This window comes from Orcinus orca, chromosome 2, assembly GCF_937001465.1.
Source record: "Orcinus orca chromosome 2, mOrcOrc1.1, whole genome shotgun sequence".
Taxonomy (NCBI): domain Eukaryota; kingdom Metazoa; phylum Chordata; class Mammalia; order Artiodactyla; family Delphinidae; genus Orcinus; species Orcinus orca.
In genome coordinates this window covers 3,545,875-3,562,575 of record NC_064560.1, presented here as the reverse complement: position 1 = coordinate 3,562,575, position 16,701 = coordinate 3,545,875, and the positions used below count along the sequence as shown (strand labels likewise).

Sequence of the window (16,701 nt, the reverse complement as noted above, 5' to 3'; positions counted from 1 at the left end):
ACAAAAAACCAAGGGGTCATAAGAAAGAAATACTGAGAAAAAAGTCTTGAAAATAGAAACAATAGGAAGGTTAGAAGATGAAGTTGAGAAAGTTGCCGACAAAGTCATACACACAAAAAGTCAGAGGGCTTCCCTGGTGGTGCAGTGGTTAAGAATCCGCCTGCCAATGCAGGGGATACGGGTTTGAGCCCTGGTCCAGGAAGATCCCACATGCTGCGGAGCAGCTAAGCCCGTGCACCACAACTACTGAGCCTGTGCTCTAGAGCCCACAAGCCACAACTACTGAGCCCACGAGCCACAACTACCGAAGCCCGTGCACCAAGAGCCTGTGCTCCGCAACAAGAGAAGCCACCGCAATGAGAAGCCCACGCACCGCAACGAAGAGTAGCCCCCACTCGTCACAACTAGAGAAAGACCAAATGCAGGCAAAAATAATTAATTTAAAAAATAATAAAATAAATGGTCATTTTTTAAAAAAAGTTGGAAAATAGGAAAGAAATTAGAAGACCACAACACAAGGCTTCAGGTCTGAATAAGTTAAATAAGAAAATGTAACTGAAGGCCATCTGTTGCCAATGCCCAGAACAGTGGATAAAAATAGAACCACACTAAGGCACAGTACAAAGAAAACCATAAAAAAAAAAAACAAAACATTTCGTACTAAGGTCTGAGAATCTGAATGTATCAAACAACACTGGAAATTAGAAGAAAATGGATCAGTACCCTCAAAATTCTGAGGGAAAGTGATCTCAAACCTCAGTTGGTATAAAGGTAGGTAAAATAAGGTTTTCAAACACACAAGTTCTCAAAAAATGTACTTCTTGTGGATCATTTATTGGGAAGCTATTGCTCAACCAAGTGAGAAATTAAACTAAGAAACAGGAAGATGTGGGACATACAAAAGAAGAGACCAACAAAAGAAGGGAAGCACCAAGGTGACAGCGTCAAAAGCAACCTGTCCAGATGGGAGTCCATCAGTCAGAAGACTGCCAGAGATCCGTTTCCAAGACAAATCAGAGTGATTGATGTGTGAAGATTTTGAGAAAAAAATTTATGTAACTGAAGGGGAGTTTAGGGTTGACTAAATGGTACATAAAACACTAAGGGAAAAAAGAATTACTGAGGGACTTCCCTGGTGGCGCAGTGGTTAAGAATCCGCCTGCCAGTGCAGGGGACACGGGTTCGAGCCCTGGTCCGGGAAGATCCCACATGCCGCGGAGCAACTAAGCCCGTGTGCCACAACTACTGAGCCCGCGTGCCACAACTACTGAAGCCTGCGCGCCTAGAGCCCGTGCTCTGCAACAAGAGAAGCCACTGCCATGAGAAGCCCGCACACCGCAACAAAGAGCAGTCTCCACTCGCTGCAACTAGAGAAAGCCTGTGCGTAGCAACGAAGAGCCAACGCAGCCATAAATAAATAAATAAATAAATAGATTTGTTTTTTAAAAAAAAGAATTACTTATTCAAAAAAGAATCCGGGGGTGGTGGTGCTGTGATGAATTGGGAGATTGGGATTGACATATATACACTAATATGTATAAAACAGATAACTAGTAAGAACCTGCTGTATAAAAAACTAAATAAAAGTTAAATGATAAAGCAGAAAAAAAAAAGACTCCTAAATATAACCCAAAAAAGTAGACTCACAGATATAGAGAACAAACGTGGTTACCATTGTGGGGGTGGGAGGCACAAACCATTGGGTATGAGATAGATTCACGGATGTGTTGTACAACATGGGGAATATAGCCAATATTTTGTAATGACTGTAAATGAGAAGTAACATTTAAAAATTGTATTAAAATTCTTTTAAAATAAGTGCCAAAAAAAAAGAATCCTAAGATAAGCAAGAGAGGAAAAGTCACCATAGTATATTACATGACTCAGCTGTGATTGGCACATTTCATTGTAGTAGTAATGGAAACATGGATTGGTAACTAAACTTACAACATGACCTTATTGAGAGGAAGAGGGGTTGTGTCTATGTGTTGATGGTGGTGAAAGAGGGTTCAATCCTCATCTTCCACAGAATAAGACAACTGGCTCCACTTAACCATGACTAATCAATAAGTAGCAGAGATTTGGAGATGAAACAAAATGACAGTGGCTGCTTCTGGAGAGTGGGAAAGAGGTGAAGTGGGGCAGGGGACCGCTGTTTTGTTTGGGGTAGAAGGAACCACTGTTTTTGAAACAAGTTTTCTAGAGCGTGTTTGACTTTTCAGGGCTCAGTTTGTATCCTGTTGTAGGGTGGCTCTCCGAGGATGGCTTCAGAAGCATGTCCCCGGTTCTTGACCCAACCTAGAATTCAACTTGCCCATTTGCAGAAAAACACTTGAAAACCTCGAGGTGACCCTTAGGCCTTTTGTTCTGTAATTCTGAGATGCCAAGTAATCTGGTCTAGAGTTATAACATCTGGTGCTCGCTTCAGCAGTCCACATGCTAAAAATTAGAACAAAACAACAAAGATTAAGTAACATTGCCCCTGCACAAGGATAACACACAAATTCGTGGAGCTGTTGCCTACTTTTAATTAAATGTCCTCTGCGTTCAAAAATATATATATATGTAGATCACATCTGAAAGGTTTGTTTATTTTAAATTAAGTCTTCAGGGACTTCCGTGGTAGTGCAGTGGTTAAGACTCTGCGCCCCCAAGGCAGGGGGCCCAGGTTTGGTCCCTGGTTGGGGAACTAGATCTCACATGCATGCCGCAACTAAGAGTTTGCATGCTGCAAAAGAAAGAAAGAAATTAAGCCTTCATAATCACTGACTTTATGTGGAAACAAATCCACAGGTCTCTCAAGCTGAAGTAAGCAGTTCTCGAAAGTACTTTTTTTTTTTTTTTTTGGCCGCACAGTGCTTCTTGCAGGATCTCAGTTCCCCGAACAGGGATTGAACCCGGGCCTCAGCAGTGAAAGCACGGAGTCCTAACCACTGGACCGCCAGGGAATTCCCAGAAAGTACTTCTTTCTTCATTAAATGAATGCTTCCAAATTTTGAAGATTTAGGAGAAGTGGATTTTTTTTAATTGTGCTAAAATGCACATAAAATAAAATTTACCATCTTAAGCTTTTTTAAGTGTGTTGGAAGAAAAGTGTTTGCTTTGGGGGTTTGTGTGTGTGTGTGTACACAGAAATTAGCTCAGGACTGGAAGTATTTGTGTCATGATCTACACCAAAATATTTATTTAATGTTCTTCAGTTCATATTACCTTGATGGAATGATGTTATTAACATTATAAACTTTCAGATGTTTCCACTGTAGGTAAAATCAGAACTGAGGACAACTATTTAAAATATTCAAGAAATTAACCATTTGTTCACCCACTGAACAGTCAAGAGCCACTGGAAATGAAAAATCAGAATTTACTGTAACTAAATCTGAGAAATCCCAAATAAGCGCCCATTGTTTCTTGAGAGACAGACATCACTAGTATGAGCTCCAGGGAACACCCACGTTACCATCTCAGATATATTCTTTTCTTGCCGAATAAAAAGTTAGGCACACAGCTTTTCTATACAATAAGTGGAATTGTGCACAGCCGCCCTGCATACCGCTCTGAAAATGAACTTTTGTTTTATGCAAATGCAGGCGAATTAGAATGAACAAAAGGCACACATTTTAAGGCTGAGAACATTCAACTGAAAATGAAAAACGGATTTTTCTTCTGATAGAAAACCAGCTGGAAAAATTTTGCAGCAGGCCGGTTGGGGGCAGACCTGAGGCGTCTCAGCAGTCCCCTCTTTGCAAGGCGGCTGCCCACTGGCAACGACTTTCTAAATGCCCCCGTCAGGGGTCCCGAGGTGGCCCCTCTGCAGGAATAAACAGGAAGAGGTGGAGCCCTCTCTCTGGTCCCCCTGCCCCGTGGGGGGGTGATGAGGGCCAGCTCCTCCCCGCACCCACCGCTGGAACTACCTGCTCACCCCAAGGTCCAAGCTGCCTGCTGGACAGCGGGGCCCACAGAGGTCTGACAGGGCTGGGACACTGCTGCAGACCCCTTCTTTTTTTAATTTATGTAATTGAAGTCTAGCTGATTTACAGTGTTGTGTTAATTTCTGCTGTACAGCAAAGTGACCCCATTATACATATATATATTCTTTTTCATATTCTTTTCCATTATGGTTTATCACAGGGTATTGAACATAGTTCCCTGTGCTCTACAGTAGGACCTTGTTGTTTATCTATTCTCTCTCTATAATAGTTTGCATCTGCTCACCCCAACCTCCCACTCCATCCCTCCCCCTTGGCAACCACCAGGCTGTGCTCTATGTCTGTGAGTCTGTTTCCATTTCATAGATAGGTTCATTTGTGTCATATTTTAGATTCCACATATAGGTGATATCATATGACGTTTGTCTCTGTCTGACTTACTTCACTCAGTATGATCATCTCTAGGTCCATCCGCGTTTCTGCTCCAGACCCTTTAAGAGGACTTTCACAGGAGAGGAAGGAGGGCTGGAGACCCCGGCTTCGGAAGCCTGATGAAAGGATGCTTGGTTATTCAGGAATGTTGAGGTCCTGGTTCCTGAGCCTGGACACAGAGGCAACCATCAGAGAGCCTTGCTACTCTGCCCGCCACACACACTCCAGGGTCTGTTTTCACTCTGCTGTCTAACAATCGCTCCATTGAGAACTCTGCGGCTGGCAGCTCCACTGCCGTGTCTTCACGGCTGCAGCCTTGGGCCCAGCCCAGAACGAGGGCACCTCTGCCCTGTCCAATTCACACTTTCTTTGCCACTCTTCCCTCTATCCCTTTCCCCCAAGAACTCCATCCATTCCTCGGATTTAGATGTTCCCATCACTCTTCTGGCAGAACATGCCTTCTGACATGTACCCTCATGACTTTAAATATTATCTATATGCTGATAAATCCAAATCTGCTTTTCCAAGCCTAATTGCTCCCATAAATACCTAACTCATGTATCCATGAGTTGCTTACAGGCCATTTGCACTTAAAGACCCCACAGGCACGTGCAATTCAACACGTCCAAAGTGAACTGAAAAAACCCCTGGCATCATGTGCGTAAAGTCCACAATTGCTTACTTGATATCCTTGGGGACAAATGTCTTATGGAATTTTAAGTTCTTCAGAATTTAGAAAAGATAATACATAGTATATATATAACAGCACCAGTGAGGTCTAGGCCAGTACCATGGAATCAAACATGATTTTTCTCTTCAGCAAAATGTACCACTATTCACATTAGCGGAATATGCAAAGGCTGAAAAGTGTCATGTCAGTTGAAGTCATGTTTTATTATCAAAAGAATTGCACCAAACTCGCAAAAAACTTAATTTTCAGAGCCTCTTAGCTATTGGAGTTGTGAATAAGTGATTATTGAACTTTGTCACATATGACATTAAAGGGCTAATATCCCTAATATACACAGAGCTCTTAGAAATTAACAAGAAAAAGAAAGATGAAAACCCAGGAAGAAAATGGACCAAGGAGGGGACTTCCCTGGTGGTGCAGTGGTTAAGACTGCACTCCCAATGCAGGGGGCCCTGGTTCGATCCCTGGTCAGGGAAGTAGATCCTACATGCATGCTGCAACTAAGAGTTCACATGCCACAGACTTCCCTGGTGGCACAGTGGTTAAGAATCCACCTGCCAATGCAGGGGACATGGGTTCGAGCCCTGGTCCAGGAAGATCCCACATGCTGCAGAGCAACTAAGCCCGTGCACCACAACTACTGAGCCTGCGCTCTGGAACCCATGAGCCACAACTACTGAAGCCCGTGCACCTAGAGCCCGTGCTCTGCAACAAGAGAAGCCACCGCAATGAGAACCCTGCACACTGCAACGAAGAGTAGCCCCTGCTCGCCGCAACTAGAGAAAGCCCGCATGCAACAACGAAGACCCAATGCAGCCCAAAAATAAATAAATAAAATAAATAATTTTAAAAAATGAGTTAACACGCCATAACTAAGACCCGGAGCAACCAAATAAGTAAATAGATAATTAAATATTTTTTAAAAAAAGAAAAGAAAATGGACCAAGGACATGAATAGACCATTCAAAGATAACATTTTAAAATGTTCAACCATACTAATTGCAAGTTGCAAAGAAATGCAGCTTTTTGCAATAGGAAGATGTTTTCTGCTTATCAGATGAGCATGGATGAAAAATAAGTTAGCAAAAGTATAGAGAAATAGGCATTCACATATATTAGTGAGTTGATATTTGGGAAAACCTTAGGACACTTGCCTAGTAAACATACAGCAAGCTTTATATAAATGTTAAATAAATATTGCTGGAAGTTTTTATTGATACAAACTTTTTCAAGGCAACTTATCAAAAATCAGCATCTATGAAAAATTTATATGTCTATGTCCTAGTCTCCAGAACTTCCAGTTCTAAGAATTTATTCTACCAAAATACACCAATGTGCCAAGATATATTGTGTAGAAAGATGTTCACTGAATCACTGCAGTGATGAAATTTGGAAACAACACCCATCTTCAGTGGTGTGTTTCTTCTGCTCAACAGACTGATAGGAAGATCTCAGCATCATATTCAGACACAGTAATATCCAGAGGAAGAAGACAGTGTCTTCCTGTGACTCTCTTTTAAGAGTGGAAAAACTTTTCCCAGAAGCTTCCCAGCAGACTTTCTCTTCCATCCACTGGACAGACCTGGGCTACATGAACATTCCCAGGCCAAAGGGAACGGCATTACTCTATCTTGGGACCCATTTAGGCTCTTAAGAATTAATAAGAACCCCAAAGAGCTTTCTTTTCCCCTTCGGTTAGCTAAAATGTTTTATTTTTAATTTAATTTTTATTCTATATTGGAGTATATTTTATTTACAATGTTGTGTTTGTTTCAGGTGTACAGCATAGTGATTCAGTTATACATGTACATATATCTATTCTTCTTCACATACGGCAGAAATCACATATGACCTCTTAACAGATGCTTTTGCCTGATCCTGTATGTATTTACCTACTTTTGGTCATAAGAACATAAATATTACCTTATTGCATCAACCCCAGTGTATTAGTTATCTATTGCTGTTTACCAAATTGCCCCCAGATTCAGTGGCTTATAGATTAAAATGTCTTTCCGTTTTTGTGGGTCAGGAATCTGGGCACAGCTGAGCTGAGTTGCATGAAGTTGCAGGTGAGCTGACGGCCCGGTCTGGAGTCTCATCTAAAGACTGGACCTGGGCAGGGGTGGGGGGCGCGGGGAGGAGCCACTTCCAAGCTCGCACACCTGGCTATTATCAGTCTCAGGAAATCGGCTTCCAAGCTCTCTCACCTGGGCCTCTCCATGGGGCTGACTCACAACATGGTCGCCGGCTTCCCCAAGTGAACCAGGCAAGAGAGAGCTGGAAAGAGAGCGTCCAAGATGGAACCTGCAGTCCTTTGTCACCTAATCTCTGCATCGAGGCCATCGCCTCTGCCACGCTGTCTTCTCTAGAAGTGAGTCACTAAGTCTAGCCCACGTGCAAGGGAGGCGGGGATCAGAGGGGGATGATTTCAGAGGCTCCTGCCGCGACCAGAATCAGCCTATGATGACCTTGTGGAGAGGAAGTAGCGAGTTGCACTGTTATTTTTGTCTGCTTACTGTCTATTTGGGAAAAGACCTCTTCCTCTTCCTCAGTCTGTGTGGCTCTGGAGACCGAAAGCTCCCCTCACCCTGGCTCTTTGGGGGGTGGGCAACTTTGTGGCCGGAGGGAGTGATTCAAGGATGAGCCTTTCAGAGCCTTTTTCAGGAACTGACAGGGGTGCTGGGAGAAACAGGGTCTCCTAAGATCACAGGTGCTGTGAAACATGGAAAACTGGAATTCTTCTGGCTTCTATGTCTATATATAGGACTCCTTTGCTCCATGTGAAAAAATTCTTAGTAAAACAGAGCTGAGAGGAGCAGGGTGAGTGAAACACACCAAATCCTCGTAACATCTCCGCCCCTCCGTGCCCAGCTTTGCCTCAAGTCAGGCTTAACTTTTCTTTTTGAAGTTAGTTTTGAATTGGGTTTTCATCACTTACAACAGCAATAGAAAAATGGTTCTAACATATGTTAGAACCATTTGGGACCCCATCAATAACATGGAGGGGGTCCCAAATACTCTATCTCCCCTTAATAAAACCATCATAGCAGTACCTTTTGTGGAATTATCTAACTACTTATAGTATATTTAAAATTTTCAACCTTATCAGCATAATGCTTGGAAAGTCAAGCTCCATGTTTTTCCTATTGTGTGAACCGTTTCCTTTATTCACCTTAAATTTACTTTTCTCAGGATTCAGGAAATGTCTTCTTGTTCCATTTAAGTTCCCTAAGAGCAGGGAGAAATGCCTTCTTAATTATTATTTCCTGTCCAACTTGTAGCGCAATAGCTGGCCACATAGCAGATCCTCAGTAAGTGTTTAATGAACGAATGAGTAAACGAATCTTTTAAGTATCCTTGAGGTTACTGTTCCCTAAGTTCAAGACTTAACTTTTGCCCATATGAAGACCAGTTCAACATTTTCACGTTAACTTCAGGTTATTCCTATATACTTAGGCTTTTCATAATCACTGCTCCAAATAATTCACGAAAGCATTAAGCAAGACTAATCATAGGAGAATGCCAGTGTTTACACTTCTTCCCGCAAGAAATGCCCTAAATCCTAAACCATTGTTCTCATCCCTAGGCAACTTCCCTCTACGTCACCCCAGTCTCCATTATACCACGATGACTCAATTTTTAAAATAGGCTTTTGTGTGGAACTTTGTGAAAGGCTTTTTGAAAATCTTAATAGATGCCATTCATGAGCTCTTGTCCATACACATATGCACCTCCTACAAGAGCTTTATTAGATCGATGAGGCCTGATTTCCTCTTGGAAAACCATGCGTTCCCCTCCAGCTCCTTCCTTGCCTCCCCCAGGTGAATTGGTGTACGATTGTCTTTGGGGGAGAAGGGCTCAGATCTTCTCTGTGGGTCTGCTTTGACGGGTCGTTGATCCTTGTCAGGTATTGTAGAATCATGTAAGGTGGAGAATGTCAAAATCAAACTCTCCTAAAAAGGGATGAATAACTATGGTTAAGTTAGCATGTTGAGGTCAGAAACAGGGCTATAGGGACTCAGGTGTGGTCAATATGGGCAGAAAAAAGGAAGTTAGTTTAGAAATATAGGAAGTTGGTGGTTGCCAGTAGAGGGTCAGGAATGTCTCAGGTCCTTTAGGAATTTGATAGTGTCGTTGGTTTCCCCTTTCTTCATGCTTCCATCCTGCCTTGGAAAATGTTCCTTCTCAGTCATTCCCTGGAGGCTCTTTTTGTCTCTTTAATGTGGTTGTTCTCCAGGTTCTGTCCTTGGTTTTATTGTCCCTCCCTCTAATGTTCTCCATGGACAATGTCATGTCCTCCCTTGGAGTTAGGTTGTCTATTTATTCTATAGACTGATAGAAATGTAAGTCATAACAACAATACATAGATGTGTAAATTTCAGGCACACACTTCTTCTCTGAGCTTCAGGTAAGTCTATTCACCTGCCTAGTGGACATTTCCATGTCGATAGCCCATAGATGCTCCAAACCTGTGTCAAAAACCAAAGAACATATTAACATGTCCAAAATCAAATGCATTATCTCTATATAATTTAAGGCCTTTTTTTTTTCCCCTTGGCCACACTGCACGGCTTGTGGGATCTCTTTTTTCCCCTTGGCCACACTGCACGGCTTGTGGGATCTTAGTTCCCTGACCAAGGATTGAACCCATGCCCCTGCAGTAGAAGTGTGGAGTCCTAACCACTGGACCACCAGGGAATTCCTGAGGCCTTTTTCATTATAGGTGACCAAAAACAAACAAACAAACAACAACAACAAAAAGAAACCCACCATATTTCATGGAGTCTAAGGAGAATCTGAACAGGATAGCAGTACAGCTAGGATCAGAAAGACCTGGAACCCGGACCTAAAATCCTGATGATTTCTCTCTCCAAATTATACCTCTACATTCCCCCATGTATCTGTTTCATAGCTCCCCTTGATGCAGACTAAATTCTTCTGCTTCTCCATCTACCTGGTGGGAAACAGAGAAGATTTCCATTTTGCCTGCTTCAGTCACACAGAGCAAGACTGACCTGATTCTTTCTGGGTCTTCAGTTCAAAATCCCAAAGAAGAAAGTCATTGGCCTGGCCAGGGCCAAGGTATCCGCCCATCAATCAATCAACTTTGGCCTCACATACAGGGTTACAATGTACACAATTTGAAGCTGTGCTGTAGTTCACTGATGCTCTGCTCATTTTGCGTTCAACCTTTTTTCTCTGTGTTTCATTCTGGAAAGTTTCTATTACTATGCATTTCTACTCTTTTCTTCACTTGTGTCTTAATCTGCTACTAATCCCATCCAGTATATTTTTCACTGGAGATATAATATTTTTTGTGTCTAGAAGCTGCTTGGTTTTTTACTTTATTCCATTTCTCTACTTAATGAGCTTAATCTTTTGTTTAGATCCGTAAGCGTATGGAATGTATAACCGTATATAATTATTAATATAACAGCTGTTTTAATGTCTTTGTCCACTGATTCTTTGTCTAATTTGATGTCTCTGTCATCTCTGGGTCTGCTTTTATGGATATTGCTTTTTCTCCTCATTATTCAGGGTACCTTCCCGCTTGTTTCCATGCCTGGTCATTTGCCACTGGAGGCCAGATGTTGTGAATTTTACCGTCTTAGGTGCTGGGTATCTTTCTATTCCCATAAATGTCTTCCTGAGCTTTATTCTGGGAAGCAGTTAAATGACTTGGAAACAGTTCAATCGTTTCAACGCTTCTCTTAAACTTTGTCAGGCAGGATGAGAACAGCCTTTATTCTGGAGCTCATTCTGCCATTCCACTGAGGCAATGCTCTTACGCATACTCTACCTGATGCCCTGTGAATTACAAGGTTCTTCCTTCCAAGATCATTCCCTCTGACCCTACCCTTGAGTAGCTTCCCCGCACTCAGGTGCAGATCAGTACTCACCTGAAGACTTTCGGGGACCCTGTGCAGGTCTCTGGGGCTCTGTCCCTGGGCCGTGCTCCCCGCCCTGTGATGCTGCCTGAGATCTCCATGCCAGGACCTCCCCAGACACCCAGGCTCCACACTGGCTCCCGTTCTCTAAGGTACCCCCTGGAGACTCTCCGGGCAGGAAGCTGAGACAATCACGGCGCTCATCTCATTTGTCTGCCCCCTCTCAGGGACCATTGTCCTCTGCTGCCTGGTATGCAGTGTCTGAAAACACTTGTTTTCTGCATTTTTCCTCCTTTGGAAATTGTTTCAGAGGGAGGAGGGTAAAGCCAGTCGCTGTCACTCCATCTTGGCCAGAAGTAGAAATCCAGTTGAACCTTTTGGAACTATTTGCAGCTTCTAAAAACTCTGGGCTCTTGGGGCTTCCCTGGTGGTCCAGTGGTTAAGACACCACACTTCCACTTCAGGTGGCACAGGTTCAATCCCTGGTCGGGGAACTGAGATCCCACATGCTGTGCAGCGCAGCCCAAACAAGTAAAAAAATAAAAGATAAAACTCTGGGCTCTTGAATGTCTGTGCACTTTTATGTCCGCTTGAAATGTCCTTCCTTTCCACCCTGTCTGCCTGGGAAGACTCAGTTCTGGCATTAGCTCCTCCCAAACCTTCCGAGTGCCCTGACGCCTGCACGAGCATCCTTCCTCTGTGCTCCACGACATCATTCGCACACCATGCAGGCTGGTCCCCTCAATGAACTCCAAGCCCTGTGTGCACAGATCAGAGCTAATTCATCTTTGTAGCTTGGAATTTAACACAACAGGTGCTCAACATATGCTTGGTGAAAGGAATTGAAAACTGTATATAATTACACCCAAACAGAGAACAATCTTCGCTGTTTATTTCACAGTATTTTATAAGCTGTTACCTGCAAAAATGGGCTATCACTTAAACATTCCTCTATTCTGAAGTTCTGATATTACATGTCTTTGAGTCAAGTGTGTCATTAGCAAAATTCTCAGCCATCAGACTGAGGCGATTCTCAAACAGAGTAGTTTACTTAGAAGCGTATCTCTCAAGCCCTCCTACTGAGGAGGGTGGCAGACGGCTGGCATATGTCTGTGCATTTGGTTTGTTGCTTTTGTTGAACATGAGATATTTTCAGTGTGTCACGGATTTTGAAAAACGGCTTGTGTATTTACAGCCCACGCTGAGCAGACTGCAACCGCAAACTCCAAGCGAACAACCTCATCATTTGCTTCTTCATGTGGTGAAACACTTCCTTGACTCAAATCAAAGTCACACCACCATCTCTAGCAGTGCTTTAGAGCCTATGGAGGTGCAGTGGACACTCGAAATAGATGCTAAAGTTTGACATTAGATTTGTTGGGAGTTAGACCTCTGAGATTCCATCATGTGTCCTTCCTGGACTACACATGTTCTTGTATGGTAAAATCCCCCCACATCTCCCTTCCCAGACCTCTAGCACACTGTGTAGTTTGAGCTTAAACCGACTTGAGGCCTCAGTGCTTTCTTTTTTAACCTAAATAAATAATTTACCGGGGGGACTTCCCTGGTGGCGCAGTGGTTAAGAATCCGCCTGCCAATGCAGGGGGACACAGGTTCGATCCCTGGTCCGGGAAGATCCCACATGCCACGGAGCAACTAAGCCTGTGGGCCACAACTACTGAGCCCATGTGCCACAACTACTGAAGCCCGTGCGCCTACAGCCCGTGCTCCACAACAAGAAAAGCCACCGTAATGAGAACCCTGCGCACTTCAACAAAGAGTGGCCCCCGCTCGCCGCAACTAGAGAAAGCCCGTGTGCAGCAACAAAGACCCAACGCAGCCAAACATAAATTAAAAAAAAAAATTCCTGGGACTTCCCTGGCGGTCCAGTGGTTAAGACCTCGTGCTTCCACTGCAGGGGACGAGGGTTCAACCCCTGGTGGGGGAACTAAGATCCCACATGCTGCACAGCGTGGCCACAAAACAAAACAAAACAAAATTTACCTGAAAAATAAGTGACATAAATAGGACATGTTAACTGTAAAAGAAACAAAATATGTGTATGAGCAAGTAAATAACGATCACCTATCATCACACCACTCAGAGGGTATTATATATCACACATTATATATCACAAAGTGTATAATATGTGGTTTCTTTAAATTTCATTTATGTATTTATTTTTGGCTGTGTTGCGTCTTCATTGCTGCACACGTGCTTTCTCTAGTTGCGGCGAGCGGGGGCTACTCTTTGTTGCAGTGCACGGGCTTCTCATTGCAGTGGCTTCCCTCATTGTGGAGCACAGGCTCTAGGCACACGGGCTTCAGTAGTTGCAGCACGCGGGCTCAGTAGTTGTGGCTCACGGGCTCTAGAGCACAGGCTCAGTAGTTGTGGCACACGAGCTTAGTTGCTCCGCGGCATGTGGGATCTTCCCGGGCCAGGGATCGAACCCATGTCCCCTGCATTGGCAGGCGGATTCTCAACCACTGCGCCACCGGGGAAGCCCTATAGTATGTATCTTACACCGTACCTGCTATTTTGTAAATTGTAATCTCCTCCCACCCTGTATCTTTCCAAGTCAACTAATATCTTTTCTAATTCTCCAAAGCAGTAAAATTTAAAACAAAGTCTTCTACACACATTACTTTTTGTTATGCGCCCTCTCTCTTTCTCTCTGGAGTATCTGCATTTTAATTAAAAACTCTTCATTTGCAGCAACATGGATGGACCTAGAGATTATCATATTAAGTGAAGTAAGTCAGACAAGGACAAATACCATATGATATCACTTATATGTGGAATCTAAAAAAAGGATACAAATGAACTTATTTACAACAGAGAAATAGTCTCACAAACTATAGAAACAAACTTATGCTTAGTTACCAAAGGGGAAGGGGGGCAGGGATAAATTAGGAGTTTGGGATTAACATGTACACACTACTATATATAAAATGGATAATCAACTAGGACCCACTGTATAGCACAGGGAACTCTACAGTAAGTCCTTTACATTTGAACGAGTTCTGATCCGAGAGCGTGTTCGTTTAAGTCCAGCAAAGTTAGCCTCGGTACCCAACTAACACAATCAGCTCTGTAGTACTGTACTGTAATAGGTTTAGAATAATTTTCACACAAATTGAACATAAAAAACAAACAAACACAAAAATAAAGAAAACATTTTTAATCTTACAGTACAGTACCTTGAAAAGCACGGTAGTCCATTACAACCGCTGGCGTCCAGGGGCTGGCATCGAGTGAACAGGCAAGAAGAGTTACTGACTGGAGGAGGGAGAAGAGGTGGGCGATGGTAGAGGTGAAGGGTCCTCAGCAACAGGAGACGAGGGCAAGCTGCCATTTCACTCAGGCCAGACATTGATGGAACGCACGTTCGCACCTTTGAGTGTTCTCAACTTTCTCTAGCCTCAGGCCGTTTCCTCATGTGCTGATCACACACATGAAGACCTGAGGGGAACCCTCTGCAATTCCCAAAAGCTCTCTTTTGTTGTCTTCTTTGCTCTCCAGTACTCCTCCCTGCAAATTCTAACCACTTTCATCTCAATTCTATCCTTTTCAACTCTGTTTCCTGGACTCAAAGAAGCCCTTGGGCGCCATTTGTGTTTCTCCTCCTTGAGCTACAGCCTGGAAAGTGCAGACAGTGAGCTGGGACGATGGTAGAGCTCCCCTCACGTGTTTCCTTCTCTGAGGAAACACTGTCTTTTTTTTTTTTTGGCCACACTGCCTGGCTTGCAGGATCTTAGTTCCCAGACCAGGGATGGAACCCCGGGCCCCGGCAGTGAAATCCTAACCACGGGACTGCCAGAGAAGTCCCAGGAACATTGTCTTAAGATTCTTGTGGGCCAATATCTGTGAACCAGTGTTTCATCTATTTTGTCCAGTTTCTTAGTTAAGCTAAGAGGGTAAATCCAATTCCTATTCCATCATGGCTGGAAGCATAAACCACTTGATGCTTTTTGATCCCACTAAGTGACCTTACTCATGGTGTGATATCTAGTAACAAGACAAACAGGCCCAGGGAATTCCCTGGTGGTCCAGTGGTTAGGACTCTAGGACTCGGTGCTTTCACTGCTAAGGGCCCGGATTTGATCCCTGGTTGGGGAACTAAGATCCTACACGGCATAGCCACATAAAAAAGAAAAAGAAAAAAACAAAACAAAACCCAAAGAACAAGAAAAACAGGCCTATAATTAGACTGATACACTCAGTCAATTATCTACTGTGTATCAGGGACATTCTGTTTCATGGGCTGACAAAGAAGCTCCCTGTAAAGTTTTTGTAAAGACTAGTCTCTTCAGTTTTTTTGGCGCCAACTTTTTATTTTTAAAGATGTGAACCTATGGAAAATTTGAAAACCTTGAACAGTGGAGTCCATAGCCCTTCATCTAGGGTCACAAATGATTAATATTTTGCTGCGTATACTTCATGTCTCTCTATTTTTCAACCAATTAAAAGTAAGTGTTACACCTAAATATTTATCCTGCATGATTCAAGAAAAGGACATTCTCTTACACAACAGTAGCGTTATCCTCCCTAAGAAATTTAACACTGATACAATAATATCGGCTCCGATATAGTTCGTATTCAAATTTCTCTAATTACGCTTCCTTTTTCCAGAATCACAGTCCAATCAAGAATCATTCACTGCCTTTGGCGATTATGTCTCATTAAGCTCTTTTTCTCTGAAACAATCCCCCTGCCATTTTTGTCTTTTATACTGTTGACAGTTTTGAGGTGCTCAGGCCTGACATCTTGTTGAATTTAGATTTTTAGAAATTATAATTGTGTTAGTAAATTTTATGACAACTTGGGAAAAAGAAACGCCTCATTATTTTGGAATGATATTCATCCTGTCACTTTGAAGACTATGTTGAATGTTGCCTGTGAATAAATCTCACGTTAAGAACTAATGTATCTGAAAATTGCTCAGTGACTCAAGTGTGCTATTACAGACTTAGAAGTGGAAGCTATCTCATACTGTATTTCTCCCTGGTGAAGGGAAAGGCAATTGAGACATTTTAGCTGTTTTGTTTTGTCATTTTTCTGTCTTACAGTCACAAGATTACTTAAAAATGTGGTGCAACTTTTTCACAAGCACTGTTCTTGTGATCATTATGGAAAATCAACACTTTCATCTCTTGAGTAGCTGAACTTGTTGCTTACTCCACCACCCCCCACCAAGTGAAATGGAATAGAAAAGTGCTTGTCATTTTATTATTTTTTTTAACTTTTTACCTTATATTGGAGTAGAGTTGATTACCAATATTGTGTTAGTTTCAGTTGTATAGCAAAGGGATTCAGTTATACCTATACATGTATCTATTCTTTTTCAAATTCTTTTCCCATTTATGTTGCTACATAATATTGCGCAGAGTTTTCTGTGCTATACAGTAGGTCCCTATTAGTTGTCCATTTGGTCCAGTGGTTAAGACTTTGCCTTCCAGTGCAGGGGGTGTGGGTGTGATACTTGGTCGGGGAGGTGGGATCCCACATGCCTCGGGGCCAAAAAACCAAAATGGAACAGAAGCAGTATTGTAACAAATTCAATAAAGACTTCAAAAATGGTCCACATCAAAAAATCTCTTAAATGAATAAGTAAATAAACATAGCAGTGTATACATGTCAATCGCTTGTTGTTTTAGAACCCCAGGATATGCATGAGAGAAATGAATGCATTTTTCTCCCGATGAAAACTACTTTACTTTACTTCCGGAAATTTCAAAACTACCATCTGGTAGCCAACCCT

The 16,701-nt window shown here is 42.7% G+C and overlaps 1 long non-coding RNA gene and 1 pseudogene across 1 annotated transcript in view; one reads left to right on the top strand and one right to left on the bottom strand.

Annotated features, from left to right (window-relative positions):
- Positions 1–16,701, bottom strand: part of LOC125963619 (uncharacterized) — a 687,634-nt gene that overhangs the window by 28,679 nt on the left and 642,254 nt on the right. The window lies entirely within an intron of this gene.
- Positions 2,416–2,528, top strand: LOC117196144 (uncharacterized; annotated as a pseudogene).